Raw genomic sequence first — 26,910 nt, forward strand, 5'->3', positions numbered from 1 at the left:
TGGGTCCAATGCCACTGAAATCCATAGTTGTGATGACCCTTTGGGGTCCCTAGAGCAAAAGTGTCCCTTTGTCTCTTGATGCTTAGTTCTGCTGCCAACACCCACACGTTCTCTCTCTAGATTTATCTTGGGTTTGTCATCTTCCTCCTTGTTCAAACTCTCTCTACCCCTGCAGCAGTGAGTCAGTCATTCACATGATCCTCAACTCCACTACATTCATGCCATATACGAAATCATGATAAAGAGATGTTATTCAGGTAGGCAAAATACAGGCTTTGAGGCAAAGGAACAATAACAACAAATCCAAACCTTACAAATATTGAACATAACTTCCAAAGCCCTCTCATATATACTAGCCATGATCAGAGTCTCTGGAAGCTTTGGCTGTCTCCAGCAGCTGCAGAAAAGACCTTCATAGGCGAAGGTGGCTCAAAGGATTCAGTGGTTGCTCCAGGTTTACTCAGGTCAGAAGAGGGGAAACCAGATTAGCACCCACATCTTCAGACTCCTCCCCAGGCTCTCCTCATTTCAACCTGACTTCCTTCCTAGAGTCTCACTGAATACATACCTACCTCCATCTGGCTCAGTCTGTAAAGAATCTACCTGCAATGCAGGAGAACCAGGTTTGATCCCTGGGTCAAGAAGATTCCTTGGAGAAAAAAATGGCACTCGCTCCAGTGCTCTGGCCTGGAAAATCTCATGGAAAGAGGAGCCTGGCAGGCTACAGTCCATAGGGTCAGAAGAGTCGAACATGATTTGGTGACTAAACCACCCATCCATCCTTTAGTGGGGCTCTGTTTTGTCTAGGCCAGTTTTGGCACTATTTTGACCAACAATCAGTTCCAGAGAGGAAGTTTCAAATCTAACATCCCGAAAATCCACATTTGGTTCACATGTACATAAAGTGTCTCCCATCTACTGGAATAAAATCCTGCATGATTAGTGTATTTGGGTTACCACCTGGCTTCCATACTTCAAGCCCTGGTTCCAAAAAATCACATCCACAAAGCCTTCCATGCCTGCTCTCCTCTCATTCCAACCACTCCTTCACTGTTCTCCAGTGACCTTTGGCATTTGGGCTAATGTCACCTTTGGTATCTTGTATTCTGTTGTAAGAATATTTTTCATCTCCCCACCTAGTGATAAGAACCCAACCTGCCCTCAGGGACTGTGCCCAGAGCACTGCGCTAATCACAGATTGTCTGTACATGTTGACTAAGAAATTCTTACCTGGAAAAACCTTCTGTAATTAAGCTGAATTTTAACAGTGGCCTTAAGGAACAGTATGTTAACCCAGAAGAATAATGGCAGGGATTTGGGACATAGGGTAAAGCTGGTTAAAACAGCAAATGTAGCCAGTTGGCGCCACAAAGCTCCTTCTATCACATTGTTGTTGTTTAGTCACTAAGTCGTGTCTGGCTCTTTTGCTACCTCTTGGACTGTAGACCTCCAGCCTCCTCTGTCTATGGGATTTTCCAGGCGAGAATACTGGCGTGGGTTGCCAATTCATTCTCCAGGGGAATCTTCATGACCCAGGGATGGAACCCATGTCTCCTGCTTGGCAGGGTGATTCTTTACCACCGAGTCATCTGGGAAGCCCTTCTATCCCATTAGATCAACAGTTATCATGGGATTGGTAACTTTTTCACAGGGTGGATAAGGAACCTTAGCTGACCCTACAGTCCACAAGTTCCATATAACATTGGAGTGTCAGTGAACCAAAATATAGCAACCAGAGGGATCAACCATCAAGCCTGGTTAATTTGTTCTTTATTTTTGAATAAGGCCACCCCTGGATAAGCAGCAATCAATCTTATAAAACTATACCTTCTAGAAGACCAAATTAGACCTTTCCTTAATAAGACTGAGTATGTAATTTGGCCTACTATGCTAGACCCAAGGGAGGACACGATGATCCAGGGAGTATCTTTGGTGCCAAGATGTTGGAAGAATCTGGGACTGTTTCCAGCACTAGTGGTCAAGGGTTTAAACTCTCCAGAGCCCAAAGATACAAGCAGCATCCCTGGAGGAGATGGACAAACACCTTTAATTGGGAAAAAAGGTCACACCTCCCATCATCCTATGCTGCTTAATATGAGATATCTATATAGTCAAAGCTACAGTTTTTCCAGTAATCATGTATGGATGTGAGAGTTAGACCATAAAAAGACTGAGCACCAAAGAACTGATGCTTTCAAATTGTGGTACTGGAGAAGACTCTTGAGTGTCCCTCGGACTGCATGGAGATCAAACAAGTCAGTCCTAAAGGAAATCAACCCTGGTTATTCACTGGAAGGACTGATGCTGAAGCTGAAGCTCCAATACTTTGGCTACCCGATGAGAAGAGTTGACTCACTGGAAAAGACCCTGATGCTGGGAAAGAAGAGAAGTAGGTGGTAGAGGATGAGATGGTTAGATAGCAATACAAACTCAGTGGACATGAATTTGAGCAAACTCTGGGAGATAGTGGAGGACAGAGGAGCTTGGCATGCTGCAGTCCATGGGGTTGCAAAGGGTTGGATACAACTTAGCAACGGCACAGCAACAAAACAACTGTTTAAGATGTAGGTTGTTGTGCTTGCTTCAGCAGCACATATACTAAGATGTAGGTTGTTGGGTAAGAAGAGAATGGGGCTGAACCTGGAGGATACTGGGATTCATGGAGAGGGACATAAATAATTACATTAGACCTTGTCAGAATCAGGGGACTCCTTTCCTTTGACAAGGTCCAAGTGTTAAACTATGCAAGACAGTGGACATTGCAGCTCCCTCAGAGACCAAAGGACTGTTTTGCCCTCTGGAACAACACACTTAACAGCACACAATGTTCAGGTATGACTAGGTTTATTTCAGCCCTCAGCTTGTGGGACTAGCCTTCTACTCTAAAAATATATGAGAATGAATTCTGCTTTATATCCTGAGATGTAGAACATCTGTCTTGTGGGGAGGAGACCCAAAGAGCTTTGCCTAAAGCCAGGCATCTGCTTCTAAGGGGGAGGTGTTCTAACTTCTGGGATAGATGATCAGCAGAAATGACATCCACGGAGAACTCCATGACCTCCACAGAAGCAGGTTTAACAGGCAGATCTGTACTTTGGTAGCAACGTTAAACAACAACATGTCATAATTTTAGGGCAAAAAAAAAAAAAAAAATCCCAGGCTGCTTTGTAGACCAAATATTTCAGAATTTCTGGAGGTAAGACAGAAACATCAGTGAAGCTCCCCAGGGGATTCCAATGTGCTCTCATGTTGAGAATCCCTGGTAAGGGACCAGTGGTTAAGATTGTGCTTCCACTGCAGGGGACATGGGTTCAATCCCTGGCTGGTGAGTGAAGATCCTGTATGCCGTGTGGTGTGGCCAAAAAATAATTTAAAAAAAAAAAATTTTTTTTTTAAGAATCCCTGGTTAGAAAACTGGGGAGCCACCTAGATCTGAGACCCAGATGACTTCTCTGGAATTCAGGTGCTCCAGGCAGGTGTAGATACCTGAGTGAAAGTGGCCTTCTGACAGGAAAGAGGAAGAAGGGCCATCATCCCTTGTAAAGGGTTAGGGCCCAGCCCCTGTTGTTGCAGAGAGGTGAAAAGACTATTAGCTTAAACACCATGAGACCCAGCTTCTGGTCCTGGCTCTACCATTTATTATTTCTGAGACTTTTTTTTTTTTGGCTTAATATTTATATTTTTTATTTTTTTTAATATTCTTTTTTGTTTCCATTTATTTTTATTAGTTGGAGGCTAATTACTTTACAGCATTGCAGTGGTTTTTGTCATACATTGAAGTGAATTAGCCATGGATTTACATGTGTTCCCCATCCCGGTCCCCCCTCCCACCTCCCTCTCCACCCCATCCCTCTGGGTCTTCCCAGTGCACCAGGCCTGAGCACTTGTCTCATGCATCCAACCTGGGCTGGTGATCTGTTTCACCCTAGATATACATGTTTCGATGCTGTTCTCTTGAAACATCCCACCCTCGCCTTCTCCCACAGAGTCCACAAGTCTGTTCTATACATCTGAGTCTCTTTTTCTTTTTTTGCATATAGGGTTATCGTTACCATCTTTCTAAATTCCATATATTCTGAAACTTTAATAAGTGACTTAACGTCTTGGCTCTATGAAAATGGGCACGACTGCCCTCATCATGCCTAATGAGAAAACCACCACCATTACAAAGCTGACGGTTTTAGGCAAGGAATGAGTTTCTGGAGACATTACATAATTTAAGGTAATTTCCCGCAAAGGAAGAAAGATAAGGTGAGCTGGTATCATCACATGACTCATAAACCTACAATCAATGAATATGTTTTGCTCAAAGGCTATGTTTGTTGTCTATGTGATTTCACAAGGTTCTCTTTCCTAAAGGTATAGGATCAAGTGGCATAGTGTCTGTTAAAACTTTTCTATGGAGTTTTATTACATCTTGCTTTCATTTTTCAATGCTAACATTAGCGTGCACGCTTGTGTGCCTAGTCGCTGCAGTTATGTCCAACTCTTTGTGACCCTATGGACTGTAGCACGGCAGGCTCCTCTGTCCATGGGATTCTCCAGGCAAGAACACTGGAGTGGGTTGCCATGCCTCCTCCAGGGGGTCTTCCCAACCCCAGGATGGAACCCATGCCTCTTATGTCTCCAGCATGGCAGGCAGATTCTTTACCGCTGAGCCACAGGGGAAGCCCAACATTAACACCATTACACAAAAATGCAAATATGAGGTTATAGAACATAAAAACATTTAAATGATAACAGTACATTTTTGCCATGTTTGTAATTCTTTGTTTTACTTATTTGAAATAAGTTTTTAACTTTAGAACAGTTTTAGATTTATAGAAAAATTGCAGAGGTAGTAGAGAGTCTCATCTATCCCACATTGTTTCCCATATTAACTTCTTACCTGAGAATGGTACATTGTTACATTAAGGAGCCAACTGCTACCGTTATTAACTAATGTCCAGTATCTTATTCAGATTTCCCTAGTGTTTATCTAGTGCTTTTTCCCATGCCAAGATCCCATCCAGAACACCACATTACTTTTAGTTGTCATGCCTCTTTAGGTTCCTCTAGGCTGTGCTGTACATTTAAAAATAATCCACAACATAACCACAGAAGGCAGGAAGCAAATCAAAACTGCCAAGTTCTCATGATGCTCACAAAGGACTCAGTCATTTGTTTACCAGTTCATTAGGGTGAACAGTGTCCAACTTCCTTCGTGAGTTTTCAAATTGCAATTCTTGAGATTTTGTTTTAAATGGAGGGGATTTGCTTTTTTCACTTATTGCATATTAAATGAATTTTTATCACATGCTTTCAAATTATTCAACATCTCATAAAATGCATCCAGTAATACCACACTATTATAAGGCACTTCCCTTAGTGAGCAGAAGGCAGATTTCAGATTACCAGGCCCACCTTGGGAGACGGTGCTTTTGAAAAGGTCCAGGATGGAGGCAGAGCTATCTGTATTTTAATTCCCAGGTGATTCTGATGTCTTAGGGCATCACTAAATATAAAAGTCACTTTAGGTCGTCCCTGGTGGTCCAGTGGTTAAGAATCCACCTGCCAATGCAGGGGACATGGGTTTGATTCCTGATCCGGGAAGATCCCACATGCCTTGGAACAACTATGCCTGTGAGCCACAATTAATGAGCCCAAGTGCTGCAATTATTGAAGCCCATGTGCCTACAGCCTGTTCTCTGCAACAAGAAAAGCCACCACAATGAGAAACCCACGCACTGCAAAGAAGAGTAGCCTCCATTCACTGCAGCTAGAGAAAACCCGTGCACAGCAACAAAGACTAAGAGCAGCCAAATATGTAAATTTTTTAAATAAATAATATATATAAAAGTCACCTTAATCATGAGGAACAAGGCTTTCAATTTAAATTCAGTATCCAAGTAACATAACCAGCCTGGATGCTAAAATTCACACTCGAGAGAATGAATGATTCAGTGAACATATGCCAAGACACACAAGTATATAGGCATCCTTAACCTACATGCAGAAAGTGCTCCTAAATTTTATTTTTAGATTAGCTATTGAAACCAGAAATATATTTATTTACCCCTGGAACATTGTTATGACCATTGGGTAAGTTTTCTTGTGCCGTGCTATGCTTAGTCACTCAGTCATGTCCAACTCTTTGCTACCCCATGGGCTGTAGCTCGCCAGGCTCCTCTGTCCATGGGAATTCTCCAGGCAAGAATACTGGAGTGGGTTGCCATGCCCTCCCCCAGGGGACCTTCCCAACCCAGGGATCTTACTCGGGTCTCCTGCACTGCAGGCAGATTCTTTACCAGCTGAACTACCAGGGCAGCCCAAGTTTTTCTAATAACCACCAAAATGTATTTTTCCCATAACATAATGATACATTTAAAAGTGTTTTCTAAAAAAGTTTTAAAAAATAAAAAACTACAGGTGCTTTCCAGCGTTGAGAACCACTGGTAAAGCATAGGCTTACAGACAGCCCTACAGTCTTCCACTTAGTAGCTCTGCATACCTAGGAAAATGACTTCAGCTTTGTACCTCAGTGTTCTCAGCTGTAAAATGGGATGATATTAGTTGTGATGCACAGGCTCAGTAGTTGTGATGCATGGGCTTAGTTGCTTTGCAGCATATGGGATCTTAGTCCCCTGACCAGGGATTAAATCCACATCTCTTGCATTGCAAGGAGGATTCTTAACCACTGGACCGTCAGGAATGTTCCAAATGGGATAAATTAGTAAATACATAGGATTCTTGTGAGAGCTGTGAGATGACGCACAAAAAGCTCTCAGCATATACCAGGCTCTAGAATGTGTACAATGGCAGTTAACTCTTCAGCAACGGCTGGTGCAAACAAGGGGAGGAGAGATGGTGCGGTGGTAAAGAATCCGCCTGCCAATACATGAGACATAAGAGACGTGGGTTTAATTGCTGGATTGGGAAAATCCCCTGGAGTAGGAGATGACAACCCACTCCAGCATTCTTGCCTGCAAAATTCCATGAACAGAGGAGCCTGGTGGGTTACACAGTCCATGGAGTCAGACATGACTCAGTACACACATACACAGGCAAGAGTTGAAAGAAAGGGGTAGAAGGAAAGAGTGCTTGTGTGAGAATTTTCAAAGTATAATCACAGTAGGTGGGGAAATCTCAAAAGGCACTGCAGCAGGAGATGTGTTTACGTTCGTGTTAAAGCATCCTCTCCCAGCTTGGGGATGAAGAGGCAGCGTCCTCAGTGGGCGTCAGGTGGCGCCACAAGCCTACAAACCAGAGTCCAGCCTTGTGTGGGAAAGCAGATGAGAAGGAATGAAAAAGTGAAATCTCAGAGCCCTTGTCAATCTGACACAGCTGCCACTTTGACAGTGGCAGTGTCTTAAGTCAGGGGTTCCCATTTCAATAAACTCATAAAATTCAACATACAGACCATTCCAATCATCTGGATTCTTCTTAATTACCAAGGGACATGTTGAAACATGCATACTGTTTGTATATTACTTAATATAAAAATAATATCATAACCAGCATCCCAAAGTAGGACAAGCTGTTTCTATAGGCAAATACGGCAGTGAAACAACAGCTCTGGTGGAGAAAAGAAAAGAGGAAAATGTGATGAACATCCGTGACAACTGTGGTGGAGATGAGTGACCCAATATCACCCAGCCCTCTGAGATTTCTCTGGTGGTCCACCAGTTAAGAATCTGCTTTCCAATACAGAGGGCACGGGTTTGATCCCTGGTCAGGGAACTAAGATCCCATATGCCGTGTGGTACGGCCGAAAAAAAAAAAAAGAAGAGTACAATTCCCAGTTCACTTTGAGCTGGTGTGGACGCATAGCTAAGCCCTGACCTGTAGAACATGAATGGAAAGGGAAGGTTGTAGGAAATTCCCTTAAGAGACAGATGGCAGGCATCTTCCTCCATTCTCTGCCTACAACACGGTTTCGATGCCAGCCATTCCACCTTATACCTAAAGGCAGGAGTTTCACCCTAGAGATAATCCCAGAAGACTGTGAGGGCTCTTTAGGAGCCCTGAATTGCCTACCTCTGGACTTTTATGTGAGAATAATAAATAATGAGTAAGCCATTGTTATTTTGGGTCTTTAGTTCTCACAGCCAAACATCATCCAACTGACATTTCACATAAGAGCCCTGGCTTTGTTTTTCATTTTCTTTTTTGGCCACACCACACAGCATGTGGGATCTCAGTTCCTGACAAGGGACCAAACCTGTGCCTCTTGCCTCTTGCATTGGAAGCACAGAGTCTTAACCACTGAACCACCAAGGATGTCCCTCTGGCTTTGTTTTTAAAGATTAACTTTTGTATTTTAAAAATATTTGGATAAAGAAAATGGAAGATAAGAGACTTCCCTGGTGCTCCAGTGGCTAAGACTCTGTGCTCCCAATGCAGAGGTCCCCGGGTTCGATCCCTGGTCAAGGAACTAGATCCCACATGCAGAAACTAAAGATCCTGCGTGGTGCAACTAAGACCTGATACAACCAAAAAAAGAAAGAGAAGTAGAGAAGATGGTGACAGAGATGTAAAGACAACTCTCAAACTTATAAGGCTGAGGAGCATCATAAGGAGAAGAGGGAAATGTCAACAATAATACATTAAAAATGTTGCTAATTGGAGTCTTCTTTCAGTGCAGTCTGAGAAGAGGGAAAGTCCGGAGTGGGAGGATTAAAGACCTACAAAGCTCCTGCTGTTGAAACAAGCTGGGCTCTCCCACTAACTCTGAATTACTCACCAAACTAGTAACCAGTGGGGTGTCATCAAGGTCACTGGTTTCTGAGATGAGAAAGTTGACAAGTAGAGGTGAAGTTTAAGGTATTAATCATTCAATATTGAGTCACCATGGACAGACACTTTTCCAACAAGTAGTTTACTTTTATATTTACTGAACTTTCTGGGGTGGTAGTAAGATGTGAGATAATACATCATAATTATGTGTTTCACGAGCATGTGTGCTCAATCATGTCTGACTCTCTGCGACCCCATGGACTGTAGCCCGCCAGGCTCCTCTGTCCATGGGATTCTCCAGGCAAGAATACTGGAGTGGGTTGCCATTTCCTCCTCCAGGGGATCTTCCCGACCCAGGGATTGCACCCAGTTCTGCATTGGTGGGCAGATTCTTTATCACTGCAACACCTGGGAAGCCCACTTACATATTTAGTAGTAGTCTTTTCCTCTGGGAAAAGGAATGCTTTGATAGTAAAGACCAGTGGCCCATTAAATGGGAAAATCACAGATGGGTTCCTCCCACAACAACAAATGAGGCCCAACAGTAAACAAGGCGCTTAACCGTGTCTCTAGTCTAGAGATATCCTTTGCTTGACATTTGGTGTTAGCAATATATAGACAACTATAGCTGTTTGTGCTCTTTTTTATTTGCTTTTGAACTTCTATCTTTGGGTACTTATAATTGATTTAAAAATAAAGTTCTGTGGCTGAGATTTTTTTTAATTTCTTAAATAGAAGTCCTTCGAACTGCCTTGGATCCAAAACAATCTGCATCCTGTCCTGCTTTTCCTGGGTACTCCAGCAAGAATATCTACATTGGAGTCCTCAAGACCACTCTCAGATTCGATGATTTGCTAGCAGGACTCACCAAACTCAGGAAGCAGGTTCATTAAAGTGAAAGGATGCAGATTAAAATTAGCAAGGAGACGGGCTCCCCTGGTGGTCTGGAGGTTAAGACTGCATTTTCAACTGCAAGTGGCAAAAAGTTCTATCCCTGGTCAGGAAGTTCCACATGCCATGAGGGAAAGAAAGAAAAGAAAAATCAAAAATCAAATCAAAGAAAAAAAAATTAGCAAAGAGAAAAGGTGCATGGGGTGGAGTTCAGGAGAGACCAGACACAAACTTCTGGTTCTCCCTCTCCCGGGGAATCAAACAGACAGTGCATAATTCTCCCAGCAACAATGTACGACAACACATACATGGCGCTGCCAACCAAGGAAGCTCAAGCCTTGCAGTTCAAGATTTCTGCCGGGGGTCAGTCGTGGAAGCATGGAATGCCAGTGTGACTGACCTTAGCTATTCAGTCTTTGGCCCAGATGCAGTGTGGCCCAAGCCCCTAGGCATACAAAAACAGGTGTTCACCATGCATCACATTGTTAACATAAACTATCTGGTATGGCCCAAGGCCTCAGATATACAAATTCTCTTAGCACGCAAGATATCCCAAGGGCTCAAAGGTTATCCCCCAGGATCTGGTTAAGGGCCAGCCTTGGAAATCTTGGGAATGAATGGGCAGAGTTTGGCAGCCCAGACCACCGAACTCTCTCTATTGTTATAACAAAGCCATAAAAAGTAATAATAATAACCCCAACACCTTTATGATAAAGAAACATTATGTGAGCTAACTTCTGAAGGCCTTGGGAAGAGTCCAACCAAACCTTTTTTTTTTTTTTTAAGATTTTTGATGTGGACTATTTATAAAGTCTTTATTGAATCTGTTACAATGTTGCTTCTTTTGATGTTTTGGTTTTTAAGCCGAGAGACATTGTAGGATCTTAACTCCCAGACCAGGGATTGAACCCACACCCCCTGCATTGGAAGGCAAAGTCTTAACCACCAGACTGCCAAGGGAAGTCTCAAAGCATGCATCTAACAGTGATGCATCAAGCATGGTGGCACTTAGTAAATGAGTCTGTGGACACAGGGAGGGCCATTACTGGTGCCTCAGAAGATGGGAGATCTGTGTCTTAGAGCCACTCAGTTTTTCCAACCGTGGCCCTGTGACTAAGCCCATTCCTACAGCTCTTTCCCTCAGCTAGCTTCCTCCCAAATGTTTCCTTCATTTTTCCTTCCTTCCCTTCCTCTCTGCTCCAGCTGTTCCAAGACCCCCTAAAATCCAAATTTCCATTCAGTCCCCTCCAAGCAAGCCATCCAAGCTCTAGGGCTTCCCTGAAGGGCCAGGACTAGACTGAGCCAAGAGAGGCACAAGGTCCTGCAAGAGACCAAATGCCTCCAGGAATTCCGTACCTCAGACACTCACTCTCGTCCTGGCCTCACATTCTGTCTTGAAAGGGTAACTACTCGGAAACCTGTACCCCCAGTCTTGCATGTGTTGAGAGGAAATGGGCAAGTTTGAGAAGAAACACAGAAACTGGGTTCTGGTAAACAATCGAGCATTAATTCTCACAAGCATGAATGCATCTTCACATCCTCCTCTTTAATATACACCATCCCAGTGGCTAATTCAATCAACATTAAGTTTCAGAAAATAACTTTATTAGTCAGCATCCACTTCTCTCATTTTTACCAGGGACAATCCACCCTTTAACCCTTTCAAAGGTATGAGGGCTCTTATATCACAGCACCCTGGAATCTTTCTTCCCAATATAAACTACTTCTTGGTGGTGGAAAGCTTGCCAGGACCCTTCAGTTCAAGGTCTTCTTGAATTTCCCTAATTCCAGTAGAAAATTACTACAAGAGCTAACAGGAGCTCTGACCCTGACTGACAAGGACATTTGAACTACTTACATGGCACGACAAGTCAGAAAGCTTCCATTAATTTCCAAGGATTATGTCCAATGCTTTTCCAACTGGCATGGTACTTCTGATGATTTAGAAAGAGGAAATGTAAACAAACTTTCTTCCACGTTTACCATTTGATCAAGGACTCACGTAAGAAATGTATGAACCGAGGCAGTGCATACAGGGATCTGCCAGCAGCTTCGCATCACAAAATAAATACACAGAAACATTCCAATTGCTCAAGTTTTTATTGTCTCTTTTTTCAGAAGCAGATTCTCAGGCACAGGTCTAGTGAGGGTATCACCACATTCATTACATTCATAAGATTCTTCCCCGAAATGAAGTCTTTGATGTTGTTGTAAAGCTTCACCTAGGTCAGCGAGCATGTCCATGGTTTTGTTCTTTTTTTTTTTTTCATGTCCGCATTTATCACAGCCAGTTTCTCTCCTGTATGAATTCTCTGGGTTTCAACCATCAGTATAACTGAAGACCTTCCAACACTTGGTGACGTTATTCACAGGGTTTCTCTCCAGAATGAATTGTTCGATGTTCAAGAGCTGATTAAAGGTTTTACAGCATTCAATAAATTATAGGGTTTCTCTCATGAGTCGACTCAGTGATATAGAATGAGATGTGGACTCTGAGGAAAGGTTTTCCTGCAGTCATTATATTTAAATGGTTTCTCTTCTAACATGAAGTCTCTGAACTGTTAAGGCTGAATTATATCTAAATGTTTCCCCACACTCATTACATTCATAAGATTTTTTCCAGTATGAATTCACCAATGTTCAATGAGACCTAAGCTGTAGCTGAGGGCTCTTCCACACTCAACATACTCACAGGGGTTTGTCTCAAATGAATTTTCTGATGTTGAACAAGGTATGAACTCTTCTAGAAACTTTTCTCACACTCATTACATTCCTATGGCAATTTTCCACTGTGAATTCTCTGATGTTCAGCGAGTCAAGATTACCACCTAAAAAAGTTTCCCCACATTCCTTACATTCATTGGGTTTTTTCCACTATGATTCAACAACACCTAACAAATTCCAATTTCCCTTTGAAAACTCTCATAAAATTCATTGTTTATGATTTTTCTCCAGTATGAATTATCCTATGTGGAATATGATATACATTTTTTGGCCCCACATGTCACATTTTCACCTAGCTCACTGGTAAAAAATTTTTAAAAAATTGATAAAACTTTGTTGTTGGGGGGTGGGGGGGACATGAGCCCTTGTTCATTACTTGAGGAATGCAAATTGACACAAATTCCAGGAACAAATTTTCCCAATCAAAAAACGTGTCTACTTTTGACAGAGAAATTCTACTTCTAAGAACATGTTTTACAGATAGACTTCATTGTGTGTAAAATCACAATTGTACAAGGTTATTTCGTGCAAAATTGTTCATAATAGCAAATGGTTTGAAACAGTCTAAATGGATCAAAGGGAAGTGGTTAGCTAAATTATGATACAAGCATAAAATGAGACACTTTGTAGCCATGACTAAGAATGAGGAAGCTCTGTGTAAACCAATATGGAACTACCTTAAAAATGAAAATAAGGTTCAGAATAGTCTTTACTGAGCATTATCAATTGTGAACTGAACATAACCAAAAACACACAAACAAAAACAAAGTGGGGTGGGTGGGAGGGAGGTACAAGAGCGAGGGGACATATGCTTATTTATGGCTGATTCACACTGTTATAGGGCAGAAACCAACACAACACTGTAAAGCAATTATCCTCCAATTAAAAATAAATTTTAAAAAAACAGAGGGAGGAAAATACCACAGATGTGACTGTATATGCACAGCCTATCTCTAACAGGATTGAGATCCTTATTCTAGGGAGAAAAGCTGGGTGCTGGTACCATTTAGGTTCATTTTCTGCACCACAGAAAATTATTGCTCATCTTAAAAATTAAATTGAAAAACCTGTGACATCTAGAAAAGAGACAAATGCTGAGGTGTGAATTCAGGCAGGTGAGGTTATGACAGAGCAAGGAAGTTAAGGGAGTGCATTATTTAAAACTGTAATCTGTTGCCCTTTCTGGTCCCACAGCTACAGGGCTTGGAAACTGACATTCTAAGGTAAAAAGCTAAACAAGCTGAAAAATCAAAAACTTCTGAGATCCATAAAAGAAGTAAGGTCATAGGGCAAAAAACTACCCCCCAAAGTTGGAGAAACAGGTAACTGCAGAGAATCACATCACACTGGAGCAGAAACCTCCACTGGAACCAGTGTTGGGCTTGGGACACTGGAACTGAAACTTGGAGAATTACTGGAAACAATTCCGAGAGTGTGGACAAGTCTTAGAGTTAAATCTTCAAAAGGACGTGGTTCCAAGGGTGGGAGGGGCATGCTTTTGTGAATTTTATCTTCAAGAACTCAATCAACTTCTTGCAGTAATACTGGAGAAAAATCTCCTTGTGCTTGTAGCTAGGGAAGAAGAAAAGGAACTATTTTGAAATACTGCAGAGCACTTGGTTCTTAACAAGGACTGCCCTCAGGAGAAACTAGCTAATCAGAACTTAACCTGCCAGGGTTTCATCAAGCCTAACAGACCTGCAGAAAGGGAAATACCCAACTTCAGCCTCCTATAACCATCTGTCCCACCCAAGTGGGTCAGAAAAAAGGTAGAGAGAAAAAAAAAAAACCTGAGAAACACTTAAGAAATTCACAATGCAGAGGCACAGGCTCACTAAATGACTGAGACCTAATCACTGGCCTATAAAACACTCCCTGTCAGGAATCCCCTGGCAGTCCAGTGGTTAGACTCCCTGCTCTCACTGCTGAGGGCCCCAGTTTGATCCCAGGTCAGGGAACTAAGAGTCCCACATGCCTGTGGTCAAAAAACCAAAACATTTTAAAAATGGGAGCAATATTGTAACAAATTCAATGAAGATTTTTTTTTTAATGGTCCACATCAAGACAAAAATCTTAAAAAAAAAGTTATGAAGCATACTAAGAGCATACGCAGCTTCAAGAGACAGAGCAAGCATCAGGACCAGACATGGAGGAATGTTGGAATTATCAGACAGGGAATTTAAAACAACTATGATTAAATGCTAAGGACTCTAATATAATCAGTAAAACAAATAGTGTGCAAGAAGAGATGGGCAATGTAAGCAAAAGAGGTGTATATTCTGAGAAATAACCAAGAAGGAATACTAACGATCAAACACTCTAACAGAAATGAAGAATGCTTTTGATGGGCTTGTGAGCTGACAGGGCAGAGTTGAGGAAGAATCTCTGAGCTTGAAGGATATCTCAAGAGAAAACTCCAAATTAAAAATCAAAGAAGAAAAATAATAATAATAAAATAAGAAAAATAAAAATCAAAGAAAACTAAAACTAAACAACAGAAACAAAATATCCAAGAACTATGGGACAACTACAAAAAGTGTGACAAGTGTAATGGGAATTTCCTCAAATTGATTAACATCAGACACAAAATGGCAGATCCAGAAAACCAAGAGGGAGCAAGCAGGATAAATGCCCCCTCCTCAAAAAAAAAAAGAAAAAACAACTATACCTAAGCATATCATTTTCAAACTACATAAAATCAAACATAAAGAAAAATTCTGAAAGAAGCCAGAAAGAAAACATACATCACTTACAGAGGAGCAAAGATAAAAAATACATACAACTTCTCAGAAACCAATCAATCAAAAGAGTAAAGTGAAATATTTAAAGTGTTGAGGAGGGCCTTCCCTGGTGGTCCAGAGGCTTCGCCTTCCAACGCAGGAGGTGCTGGTTCCATCTCTAGTCAGGAAGCTAGGATCCCACATGCCTCACAGCCAAAAAAACAAAGTATAAAACGGAAGCAATATTGTAACAAATTTAATAAAGACTTTTTTTAAAAAAGGCTTCAGAGTAGCAACAATCATATAAAAAGAGAGGAGACTAAACAGCTAGCTTAGGAGACACCTCACCAAAGATACACAAATGACAAACATATGAAAAGATGCTCCACATCATATGTCATCAGAGAAATGCAAATTAAAGCAACAATGAGACACCATTAAAACACCTATTAGAGGAACCTTAACTGGTGGTCCAGAGGCTGACTCCATGTTCCCAATGCAGGGGGCCTGAGTTCAATCCCTGGTGAGGGAACTAGATCCCGAAAGCTGCAACTAAGACCTGGAGCAGCCAAATATATAAATATTGAATTAAAAAAAAACACACCTATTAGAATACCTAAAATCCAGAACACTGACAACACCAAATGCTGGCAGGAACATGGAGCAAAAGGAACTCTCATTCATTGCTGATAGGAATGCAAAATAGTACAGTCACTTTGAAAGACAGTTGGCAGTTTCTTACAACGCTAACCCTACACTTACCATATGATCTATCAATCACGTTCTCAGTATTTACCCAAAGGAGTTGAAAACTTACATCCACGCAAAAACCTGCAGGTAGATGCTGAAAATAATTTTATCAACAATTACTAAAACTTGGAAGCAACTAAGGTGTGCTTGAGTAGATGAATGGATTAACTGTGGCTCATCCGGAAGATGGAGGATTATTTATTGCCAGGAAGAAATGAGCTACCAAGCCATGAAAAGACATTAATAAAACTGAAATATATATTATTTAGTGAAAGAAGTCAACTTGAAAAAGTCACATACAGTATGATTCCAACTCTATGACATGCTGGGAAAGGCAAAACTATGGAGGCAGTAAAAAGATCAGCCAGGGGCTGGGAGGAAGGTGGGATGAACAGGAAGAGCACAGAAGATTTTTTGAGCAAAGAGTGTGGCTGAACCACACTGACTCCATACTGTCAGTTCCCTCTTAGGCTTGCAGTTCTCCCCTCTCATTACTGAACTTCACATTCACTGAACATTCACTGAACATTCACAAAACATTCATTCACTGAACATTCACAAAGAATGTGCCCAAGCCAGGGAAGTTCTCTGTCAACTTTTACCCTTACCTTCATCTGATATGAAAACTGAAAGAATGCCTCTTGCTGATGCAGATTATGATACCCCCCAAGGGTAGGAAAAAACCAAGGTTCCAGTCTGTGCAGCCCTGCTTCTCACAGGCTAGTCAGATTCTATTTTTTTTTTTTTTTTTCAGATTCTATTTTTAGCTTTGGCCCCTTTCCATCCCTCTGTACCTTCTGGATTGTCCAGCTGCTTATATGTAAATTCCCCACAAGAAACTTTGTAATTGTAGTTTAGGAAGTTGCCCCTTCATTTTTCTAACTCAAAGTTCCTTCTCAGTTCAGAGGATATTATTCAATATCTTCCTTTTCTTGGAATCAGCTTTATATGACACTATGGATACATGTCATCATACACTTGTCCAAACATACAGAATACACAGCACCAAGAGTGAACCCTAATGTTAACTATGGACTTTGGATGCTGAAGATGTGTCAGTGTAGGTTCATCAATTGTAACAAACGTACCAAGCTGATTGGGGGCAGGGGCAGGGGGAGTGCTGCTAATGTGAGAGGCTGAGCACACCAAAAGCGAACCCTGGTGTAAACTATGGAGTTTGAATAATGTTGATGATGTGTTAATGTAAGTTCATCAATTGTTAACAAATGTACCAAGCTGACCAGGATGGGGGGATGTTGATAATGTGGGAGGCTGCCCATATGTGGAGACAGGAGGTCTATGGGAAATCTCTGCATTATCTTCTCAATTTTGCTGTGAACCTACAACTGCTCTAAAAAGCAGGGGTGGGAGGAAGACTCAAGAAGGAGGGGATATATATATATATATAATTATGATGATCCCCAATGTTGTACAGCAGAAACAATACAACATTGTAAAGCAATTATCTTCCAATTAAAAATTTTAAAATACAAAAAATGCTCTAAAATCTTTAAATTGTGATCTTTCCCATAATTCCCTCTTATTCTCTTTATTTTTCTCCATAGAATTTGTCACCATCTGACATACTATGTATTTCACTTATTTGCTTTGTTTATTGCTTTTTCCTTTCATGAGAATCTTCACTGAGGGAAATAAATTTTTTTTCTTACTGCTAAGTATTAGTATTTAGAACCTAGGAAAGCACCTGGCACACAGCAAGTGTTCCATAAATAATTGTAGACTAAAAGTACAGTTAGGACATACCTAATATGCTTCCTCTTCATCTTCTGTAGATCTTTTCTCTACCTCACAATGTAGACCCACAAATCCAGGCAAAGTGCTCCCCAGGTAATTGTGCGGGTCCCCAAAGGAGGTCTTACGTGTACCAATGAGCAAGAATGGTGAGTCACAGACTGACACCAGACATTCCATGCACTTTTCCTGCTCAGGACTCCTTCTGCTGGGTATCAACCTGTCCTGGCTCCTAGGGAAAAAAACAGTGTCAGCCATTATTCCTCTGTTAAACGTCCCAAACCTTTGAAAGCTGTATAAAAACTGCTACAGAGTTATAAAATATTAATGCTACAAGAGATCTTTAAAATCAACTACTCCTGGGACTTTCCTGGTGGTTCAGTGGATAAGAATCCGCCTGCCAATGCAGGTGACATGAGTTCAATCTCTGGTGCAGGAAGACCCCACATGTCACAGAGGAACTAAGCCCATGTACCATGACTACTGAGCCAGCACTCTACAGCCCTTGAGCTGCTACTGAAACTCCTGCACCTAGAGCTTCTGCTCCACAACCAGAAGCCACCCCAGTGAGCAGCCCGTGCACCGCAACGAAGAGTGGCCACTGCTTGCCACAACTAGAAAAAGCCTGTGTGCAGCAGCGAAGACCCTGTGTAGCCAAAAATAAAACAATTTTTAATAAAATTTAAAAAAAAAAATTTTTATAAATAAAATAAAATAAAATAAACTAGTCCAAGCCTCTCTTCTCATCCTTGCACACAATGAGACATAAAAAGCAGGAGTTTTGCTCATAGCTCAGTTTGGTATGCAAGTCAAGCCTATAACCAAGAGCCAGGACTAGACTCCTGAGGGTCCCAAGACTCAACAGTTCGCTTAAATATATCCATAGCAGTTCTGTTGTACTTTTTTGCTTGGTTCATAGGTTGTTACTTTTTCTTCAGTTTTAATTTTTGGCTGGGTTGCGTGGCATGTGGGATATTTGTTCCCTGACCAGGGATGGCCCCCTGCATTGGAAGCACAGAGTCATGACCACTGGACCCCCAGGGAAGACCCTATCTTTAATTTTCAAAGCTTGGTTTTCTGCTGTACTAATGGGAGGATAAATCAGCATCGTCATTTGGGAAAGAAACAAGAGCCTTAAATGTGTCCATACACTTTCATGCAATAATTGTATTTCTGGGAATTTATTCAGGAAAAAAAAAAAGGCCAAAAATTGAAAACTTCTGCAATGGGTCCTTACTGTTTTTACCTACCCAGTGTTTCTTTTCCTTCTGTTGGTAACTGGATCCTTCTTTCATCTACCAGTTTATGCCAGCAGATCTTGAGACTTTCCCCAAATACTTACAACTAACAATACTTAAAATATGCTTACTTTTCATAACTGACAAACAGTATACCTCTGATGTTTTCACTTGTCTTTCTTTGGTATCTAGTCAGGGAGAGTACTTTTTCCATATGCTTACTGGCCACTTGTATCTCCCATTTATTTATTGAATAATCCTTCCATCTGCCCCTTCCCATCATTTTGTACTATGACTTTTGTTGTTCTCACACTACTAGGGGTGTCTCTGAGGTATGTCTCTTTTCTTATTAACCTCGCTGTGCTCGCAGGCGTGGCATCCTGAGCTGAGCCTGGGTGAAGACGAGTATTTCCACAAATAGGAATGGGGCGAGGACGGCTCATCCAGTCTGTAGGAACCGGGTGGACGGGCTGTGTTGACAAAGGGGCACATACTGTATGACAACACAGTGCTTCTCAAACCTTTCAATTCTTAATTTTACTACTCAGGAAATCTAAATTGTGGGGCCCAACATATATTTTAAAACATTTTTCCAGTACAAATACTTGCTTTTTAATTGTGTCAATAAAGACATTTGGCAAGGGGAATACTGTCAATATCACTGTGTTTTTAAAAAGTAGGAAAAGGAGGAGGGAAGAAAATAATTTCAGAATGAAGGAAAGGCCTCCCTGATGAAGGTAACCTTCTCACACGTGTGCACACATACCATCCAGGGAACCCAGGGGTCAGAGCAAACCCCAGCATGCAGGATGTGTTTAGAAACTCCTGCAGTAAGAGGAGAAACAGACAAGTAATAGAGGAAAAATGGGGTGGATCAAGCCTTTTCCCCACGGGTTCCAAACGTGCCTCAGCAGGGAGAACAACAAGGCTAACCTCCAAATTTCCTCAGGCCTGTTTGTCTTCTTCAGTCAATACTCAGCTTTCCAACCCCAGACTGCTGCTTTTGGCGGTGCCCTGTCTCCGTGGTTACTGTCCTGCCCTCCCTCTCAGCCGCAGGGGAGCATTCAGTGCGTGATGGTGGTAAACTGCAGTGTTCTTTTGTTGTTATTCTTGTTAAAAATTTTTTATTTCATTTATGTTTTCATTTATCTAGGCCTAACTGTGTGCGATGCAGGGATCTTAGTTCCCCAATTGGGGATTGAACCCGTGCTCCCTGCAGTGGAAAGCACGGAGTCTTAACCACTGGATCACCAGGGAAGTCCGTGCAGTGTACTTTTAATAGAAATATAAAACCTTCTCAGGAAGCAGTTAAGTTTTCCAAGAGTCTCTTCCCCTTTCTCTTTCCTTTCCCCCTTGGCAACGCTGTAGAGAAGCAGGAACAGGCCCCCAGCCTTGAAGTTCCTCTGATTGTCCAGTTCTCCGTGGAAAATCTTATTATTTGTTTGTCAGAACAAAGACAAAATCAATGTCCTTAAAAGGAGACAGGCAACTGCAGAGGACGATGATGCTCACCCAGGCAGCCTCCTCCTTTCCCCACTCCGGCCAGAATGAAGCAGAGGACAGACGGACATGCTCAGGCTGTGCCTGGGAAGACCTCAAAGAAAGGAGTCTGTAGTCTCATCCCCTCCTTGGAAGAAAGTGGGGTTTGGAAAGACCCCCTTTCCTTCAGGACTTACCCCCAGGTACCAGACGCAGGGACTGTGAAAAGAAGCACCACCTTATGACCAACCCAGGCCTTACAAAAGGAAAAGATTCTGAAACAAGTCTTTTGTGGTGGAGGGCCGCAAAACAGGCCGAGCACCAGCAGTGTACAGCTTCACTGTGCTTGACAGCAAGCAGAGAGACACGGTCAGAGCAACATGTGCTTCTCCCTTTCACTCCACTGGTTACCTCCTCTGACCCCTTCTCTCTGCAGCATCTCAACTTCCTCCATCTGATAGTCCAACCTCACCCAGTGGAATTAAAAAACCTATATACCAGATACCTCTGGCTTAGATAGAAGTGCTTGAGAAAGGCAAGTCCTGGGTAGTCATTAACCTTGGTTTTACAGAAAGATAAGAAAATAGGTGAGGAGGGACTTCCCTGGTGGTTCAGTGGCTAGGACTCTGTACTCAAAATACAGGGGGCCCCGGGTTCAACCCTGGTCAGGGAACTATTACAGATCCCACATCCTGTAACTACAAGTTTGCATGACACTACTAAAGTTTCCAGATGCCACAAAGAAGATCAAAGATCCTGTGTGCTGCAACTAAGACCTGGTGCAACCAAGTAAGTACATAAAATAAATATTTTTGAAATAGAAATAGGTGAGGAAATGTCTACATATTAGAGGCCACAAAATATAAGTTGAATCTTTATTTATTATTTATTCTGTATCCTGTCCTGCTAAAACTGGGATTCAAAATCTTTTCATTTTCTTTTTCTTTTTTTACCTTCTCATTTTATTCATTTTTTTTTCAATTGAAGTATCGTTGATGTTGTGTTAATTACATTAATTTCAGGTGTCCAGCAAAGTGATTCAGTTACACACATATTTATATATGAAAGCCGAGTATACATATTCTTTTTCAGATTCTTTTCCCTTATAGGTTACTACAAAAGACTAAGGATAGTTCCCTGTGCTATACAGTAGGTCCTTCTTTTAGTTTTCCTAAAAGATCAAAGAGCTTTTTCCATCAATATTAGAAGGGCTGTTTTCATAATTCTAAGTATCATTTGCTGTAACCCAGAGCTTGTGACTGTTATAGGAATCTACGTTTGTTTGACTGTTTGGTATAGAAAACTGTCTTCATTTCACTTAAGTTGAGAAGTGTGTTAATCATCACAGGATGTTGACTTTACTCAGGGACCTGAGTGGGTACGTGTCATTATAAACCTTCTGTAACATGTCTGCTCTATTTCTACTTAACTTCACTAATAGAATAACCTCTGTGGGTTCTCAGAAACCCAGTTAAAGGCATTCCTTCTTGTAAAAACAAAACAAGTGCAAATTAACAAATAAATCTCTGAGATTAACTGGAAAACACAATGTAGAATCTTATTTTTCCAAGATAAACCTAAACCAAGGAATCCATGCAAATACCTAGGACAATGTTAAGCTCTCTGGACTTCCCTGGTGGCACAGTGGTTAAGGATCCACCTGCCAATGCAAGAAACATGGGTTCGACTCCTGGTCTGGGAAGATTCCACATGCTTCGGGGCAGCTAGGCCCTCGTGCCACAACTACTGAGCCCACGTGCTCTAGAGCCCAAGCCCTGCAACAAGAGAAGCCACCACAAGGGGAAGCCCTCGCTCACCGCAACCGGAGACAGCCCTCACGCAGCAACGAAGACCCAGCCCAGGCAAAAATTGATTAATTAATTTTAAAAATAAATAAAGCTCTCCAGGAGGGTTTTACATCTCACTAGTGGTTCGGCCATGTCAGACTTGGGTATAAGGGAAGAAGCCACTGAACCAGGGAGGGGAAAATTCCAATTACCCGTTGGTGTTTCAATACTAATGACAGTATGTCCTGCTCTGATATTTTGAAGGAAGAATGGACTAGCACTGGCCTTCCTTGGTGGCTCAGACAGTAAAGAATCTGCCTGCAATGCAGGAGACCCGTGTTCGATCACAAGGTCAGGAAGATCCCCCGGAGAAGGAAACGGCAACCCACTCCAGTATTCTTGCCTGGAGAATTCCATGGATAGAGGAGTCCGGCAGGCTATAGTCCATCAGGTTGCAAAGAGTTGAACATGACTGAGAGAGTAACGCACTCTGGACTAGCACTAGCCAGGCTAAGTGCTCACTGACTCAATACAGCCTTATGCAGTAGGTACTCCTATTCCCATTTACTGCTGGGGAAGCTGATGCACAGAGAGATTAGGTAACTTGCCCAGAGTCACACAGCTAATGAGTGGCTCAGAGTCCATGCATGGGCCACAACTCTTTACTGAATAAAAGGGAATTTTTCAGTCAACAAATATTTGAGCATCTGCCATAAATTAGGTAATAGAGAAGCTCCACAAATATGATCTTTGCTCTCAAGGAGGGAAAAATTAATGGGGGTAATTTAGTAGGAGAAACAAGATAAACTCATAAGAAAATGGTGAAGCAGAACAAAATGAAGTTTCCTAAGAGCAGGCATGCATGCTAAGTTGCTTCAGTAATGGCCAACTCTTTGTGACCCTATGGTCTGTAGCCTGCCAGACTCCGGTCCATGTGATTTCCCAGACAAGAATACTGGAGTGAGTTGCCATGCCCTTCTTCAGGGGATCTTCCCAATCCAGGGAAGGAACTCAGGTCTCCCACATCAGATTCTTTACCATCTGAGCAACTGGGGAAGCCCCTTCCCAAGAGAGGTATATACATTTTTCCATAGGGGTTCAGAGCAAACAGGCGACACTCTCACTTCACATCTGGATTGGAAGATGAAGGTTTCACTCAGGAGATGGGATCTGAGCTGGATCTAAAAGGATAGCATTATTCTTATATATACAGATATATACTTTATTTATTTTTGGCTGTGCTGGCTCACTGTTACTATGTGGGCTTTTCTCTAGGTGCAGTAAGCGGGGGCTATATTCCAGTTGCAGTGCACGGGCATCTCACTGCAGTGGCTTCTCTTGTTGCAGAGCAGAGACTCTAAGGTGCGCGGGCTTCAGCAGTTGTGGCTCCCAGACCCTGGAGCGCAGGCTCAACAGCTGTAGTGCAGAGGGCTCAACTGCTCCGAGGCACGTGGGATCTTCGCTCACCAGGGATCAAACCCATGTTTCCTGCACTGACAGGTACATGTTTTATCACTGAGCCACCAGGGAAACCTAAGGACAGTAGTATTCTGACCAGAAGATATCTGGGGAAGGACAGAAGCGGCCAAAAAAACAGGAATGACATTAGGGAGTCCCATCCGGCCAGTGGGTATCCTGGTGGACCACAGTGGATCAGATGGAACAAAGCATGAACCAGGACCAGATCCCCTGATCCCCCACCTTGGGATCCCTCCACTACTCTTCACTGCCTTGTTCGTCAGAACACTCACCTGGAGATGACTCATGCTTTTGTGCTTGACGAAACCTCCCTAGGACTCAAGGGCTTTAGTTTGGAAGGAAGTGACTCCTTCGTGGGCTGCTTCCTTATCTGGAGGTGAATTTCTAGCTCTGGCCTGGTGCCAAGAAGCTGAGAGTGATTTGATGCTAGTCGTTTACTGCTCTTATGATCTCTGCCACACCCACCTTGATATACCCCTTTTATAAGCCTCATGATGGCTTCTCTCTCCTGCTAGTGTTTATTAGAGGAGAATCTGGGTCTGACTCAAAGATAAAAGGTTTAGTCCATAATCACAGAGAGGCCAGAGTCAAGGGGAGATGACAAACACAAATTCATAACTGCATCATCACATGGTACTACAAGTAGTGATGGAGATGTGCCCAGGGTAAGCTGAAAAAGAAAAGGATCCCCAGCCCAGACTGAGAGAATTGAGGTTTCCTGAGATGAGAGCAGTTAAGCTGAGATGCTCAGTGACAGGAGGCAGCCAATCAAAGGGGGCTGTGAGGTGTGGAGCACCTTCCAGGAAAAACACAGAGGCAGAAAACAGGGTGGTGTCTATAAAGAACCATAAACAATTTGATACGAGGCAGAGAGTGCCAGTAAAAAGGGAGGAGAGGAAGAAAGACATATTTAATATGCCTTTGTGCCATCCAAAATACATAGGAAAATGTATCCTAAGCAGTAGATCCTCTGTAAATCTTTTAAAAAATAAATACAATAAGATCATGGATTAGGATTTCCCTGGTAGCACAGTGGATAGGAACTGCCTGCCAACGCAGGGGACATGGATTCAATCCCTGATCGAGGAAGATCCCTCATACCGCAGGGCAACTAAGGCTGTGTGGCAGGACTACTGAGCCCAGCAGGTGCAACTACTGGAGCCCTTGTGCCCGGGGTCTGGGTACCACAAGAGAAGCCCGTGCACTGCATCAAAGAGCAGCCCTTGCTCACCGCATCTAGAGAAAGCCCATGCAGAGCAATGCAGACCCAGTACAACCAAAAATAAATAAATAAAATTATTTTTATAAAAGAGAGAATTAGGATTTAAGGGGGGAAAAGAGAGAAATTAAAAAAAAAAAGATGATGGATTAAATGTTCTCCAAAGTTCATTAAAGTTCCCAAGTCAATGCTGCTATAAGTGGCAGTGCAAGGCCTCTCTGAGATTTGAGTTCCAAAGTTTCTGATGGAAGATACTGTCATTTATTCACTGCCTTGTTCAACTCTTTTGTGACCCTATGGACTATAGCCCGCCAGGCTCCTCTGTCCATGGGATTTCCCAGGCAAGAATACTGGAGTGGGTTGCCATTTCCTAATCCAGGAGATCTTCCCCACCCAAGTATCGAACCTGTGTTTCCTGCATTGCAGGCAGATTGTTCACCCTCTAAACCACCAGGGCTGCCAGAGCAGAAGGTAAAGAGCAGGAAGATGGCAGCATGCCCCTGTGATCACCATCTTAAGTGACACAGAGGTGGGATAAGTCATCAAAGTCATTACGAAGGGCTTACCCCATGGAAAATGGTTCACAAATTAAGGGCCTTCATAGTGCCTACCGCAAGGCCAGTCCTCACAAGGCTATGAGGCTTTTGGGTCCACCTTCCCTGTGTGTGTTCAGTTGCTCAGAGGATCTTCCCAACCAAAGGATCACACCCACGTCTCCTGCATTGGCAGTAGGATTCTTTATTAACTGTGCCACCTGGGCAACTGCTTTCTACAGACCCATAATATCAGAATGTTATATGCTGGTGAAATCTTCAACACAGGAAACCTAGCAATTGTCTAGGATTCCAGGTATCGGATACTTCTATCCATGGCTACTAAGGAAATTAGGGGAAGAGGAAAACCAGGAGATGGGAGAATCTTTACCACTTGCCCCTCCCACCTACCTGGACTGGATATTATGGAACCATCATCTTTGGTGGCTGCAGAATGAGAACAGTGTTAGGCCCCCTGAACTCACTCGCTCCCTATCCAGGAAGTGCAGTTCCAAAATAAAAATAAAAATCTTTCAAATTAGAGGGGAATAAAAAGATGTGCTATTCCCCAGGATGCCCTGTTTCTTGGGGAACTCAGTGGGTTCTACCGAGTTAGGCAGGGCTGTTTATGCACCATGAGGCCATCCACCAAGAACCACAGGGAGGACTCCCCTGGCAGCTCAGTGGATAAGAATCCACCTGCCAGTACAGGAGACACCAGGTTCGATCCCTGGTCCCAGAAGACCCCATATACTTCCAGACAACTAAGCCTGGGCGCCAAAACTACCAAAGTCGGAGCTCTAGAGCCCCTGCTCTGCAACTAATGTAGCCCAATTAATGTCTCTAGGCGACAACTAGAGAAAGCCATACACAGCAACAAAGACCCAATGCAACTGGAAAAAATTTGTTAATTAAAAAAAAAAGCAGCACATGGATTCTTCAGGTGAGGTGGGCATGTTGGATCCCACTGCCCCCCCTTGCTTATTCCCCCACCATTATCCCCTCCTCAGGGCTACCACATGCCTTGTCTCCCAATTTTGCTTTTTTGTGAAAATTCATGGTGAATCCCTAGGTTTGGGGCATTCCTCAAGGAGACTTCCGCTGACCTTGTTTCCATTTATGCGTCCAGCCTCTCTCGACGTGAAGACGTGACACCAGGGATGCTCGTCAGTCAAATCTGTCAAACTCTAACTTGCTTAATATTAATAAACAAGACACTGTAACGTACCTTCACTGATCAGGCTTGCCTGAAATTGTTTTTACCATAACGTGCATGTCCTCTAAGGTTCACGGATCCTAAACAAGAATAACTTTGAGTGAGATGTTGTTCACTCAGCAACGTCCAGTTTGAGCTCCAGCCAGTGAGACCGCGGGCGTTCCAACTGGGCATGCGCGAGTGTCCCTTGGTGCCGATTTGATGTCAGAGAGCCTCAGACATCAAACTCCACCCTCAGATCATGCTAATAGCGCCATTTTCTCAACATGAGGTCCCTCAAAGAAGTCTGTGGCTTAGTTGCACCTGCTCAAAAAGTCAGTCAGTCAGTTCAGTCGCTCAGTCGTGTCCAACTCTTTGCAACCCCGTGAATCGCAGCATGCCAGGCCTCCCTGTCCATCACAGACTCC

At 42.7% G+C, this 26,910-nt stretch overlaps 1 long non-coding RNA gene across 1 annotated transcript; it reads right to left on the reverse strand.

Annotated features, from left to right (window-relative positions):
* Positions 1-11,687: 11,687 nt before the first annotated feature.
* On the reverse strand, positions 11,688-26,649 carry LOC110150134 (uncharacterized). The gene is made up of 3 exons (XR_002317658.2): positions 26,516-26,649; positions 17,565-17,784; positions 11,688-12,015 (listed from the first exon to the last, which is right to left on the reverse strand). It is a non-coding gene; the product is annotated as an uncharacterized lncRNA (long non-coding RNA).
* Positions 26,650-26,910: the final 261 nt, after the last annotated feature.

This window comes from Odocoileus virginianus, chromosome 17, assembly GCF_023699985.2.
Source record: "Odocoileus virginianus isolate 20LAN1187 ecotype Illinois chromosome 17, Ovbor_1.2, whole genome shotgun sequence".
Taxonomy (NCBI): Eukaryota; Metazoa; Chordata; class Mammalia; order Artiodactyla; family Cervidae; genus Odocoileus; species Odocoileus virginianus.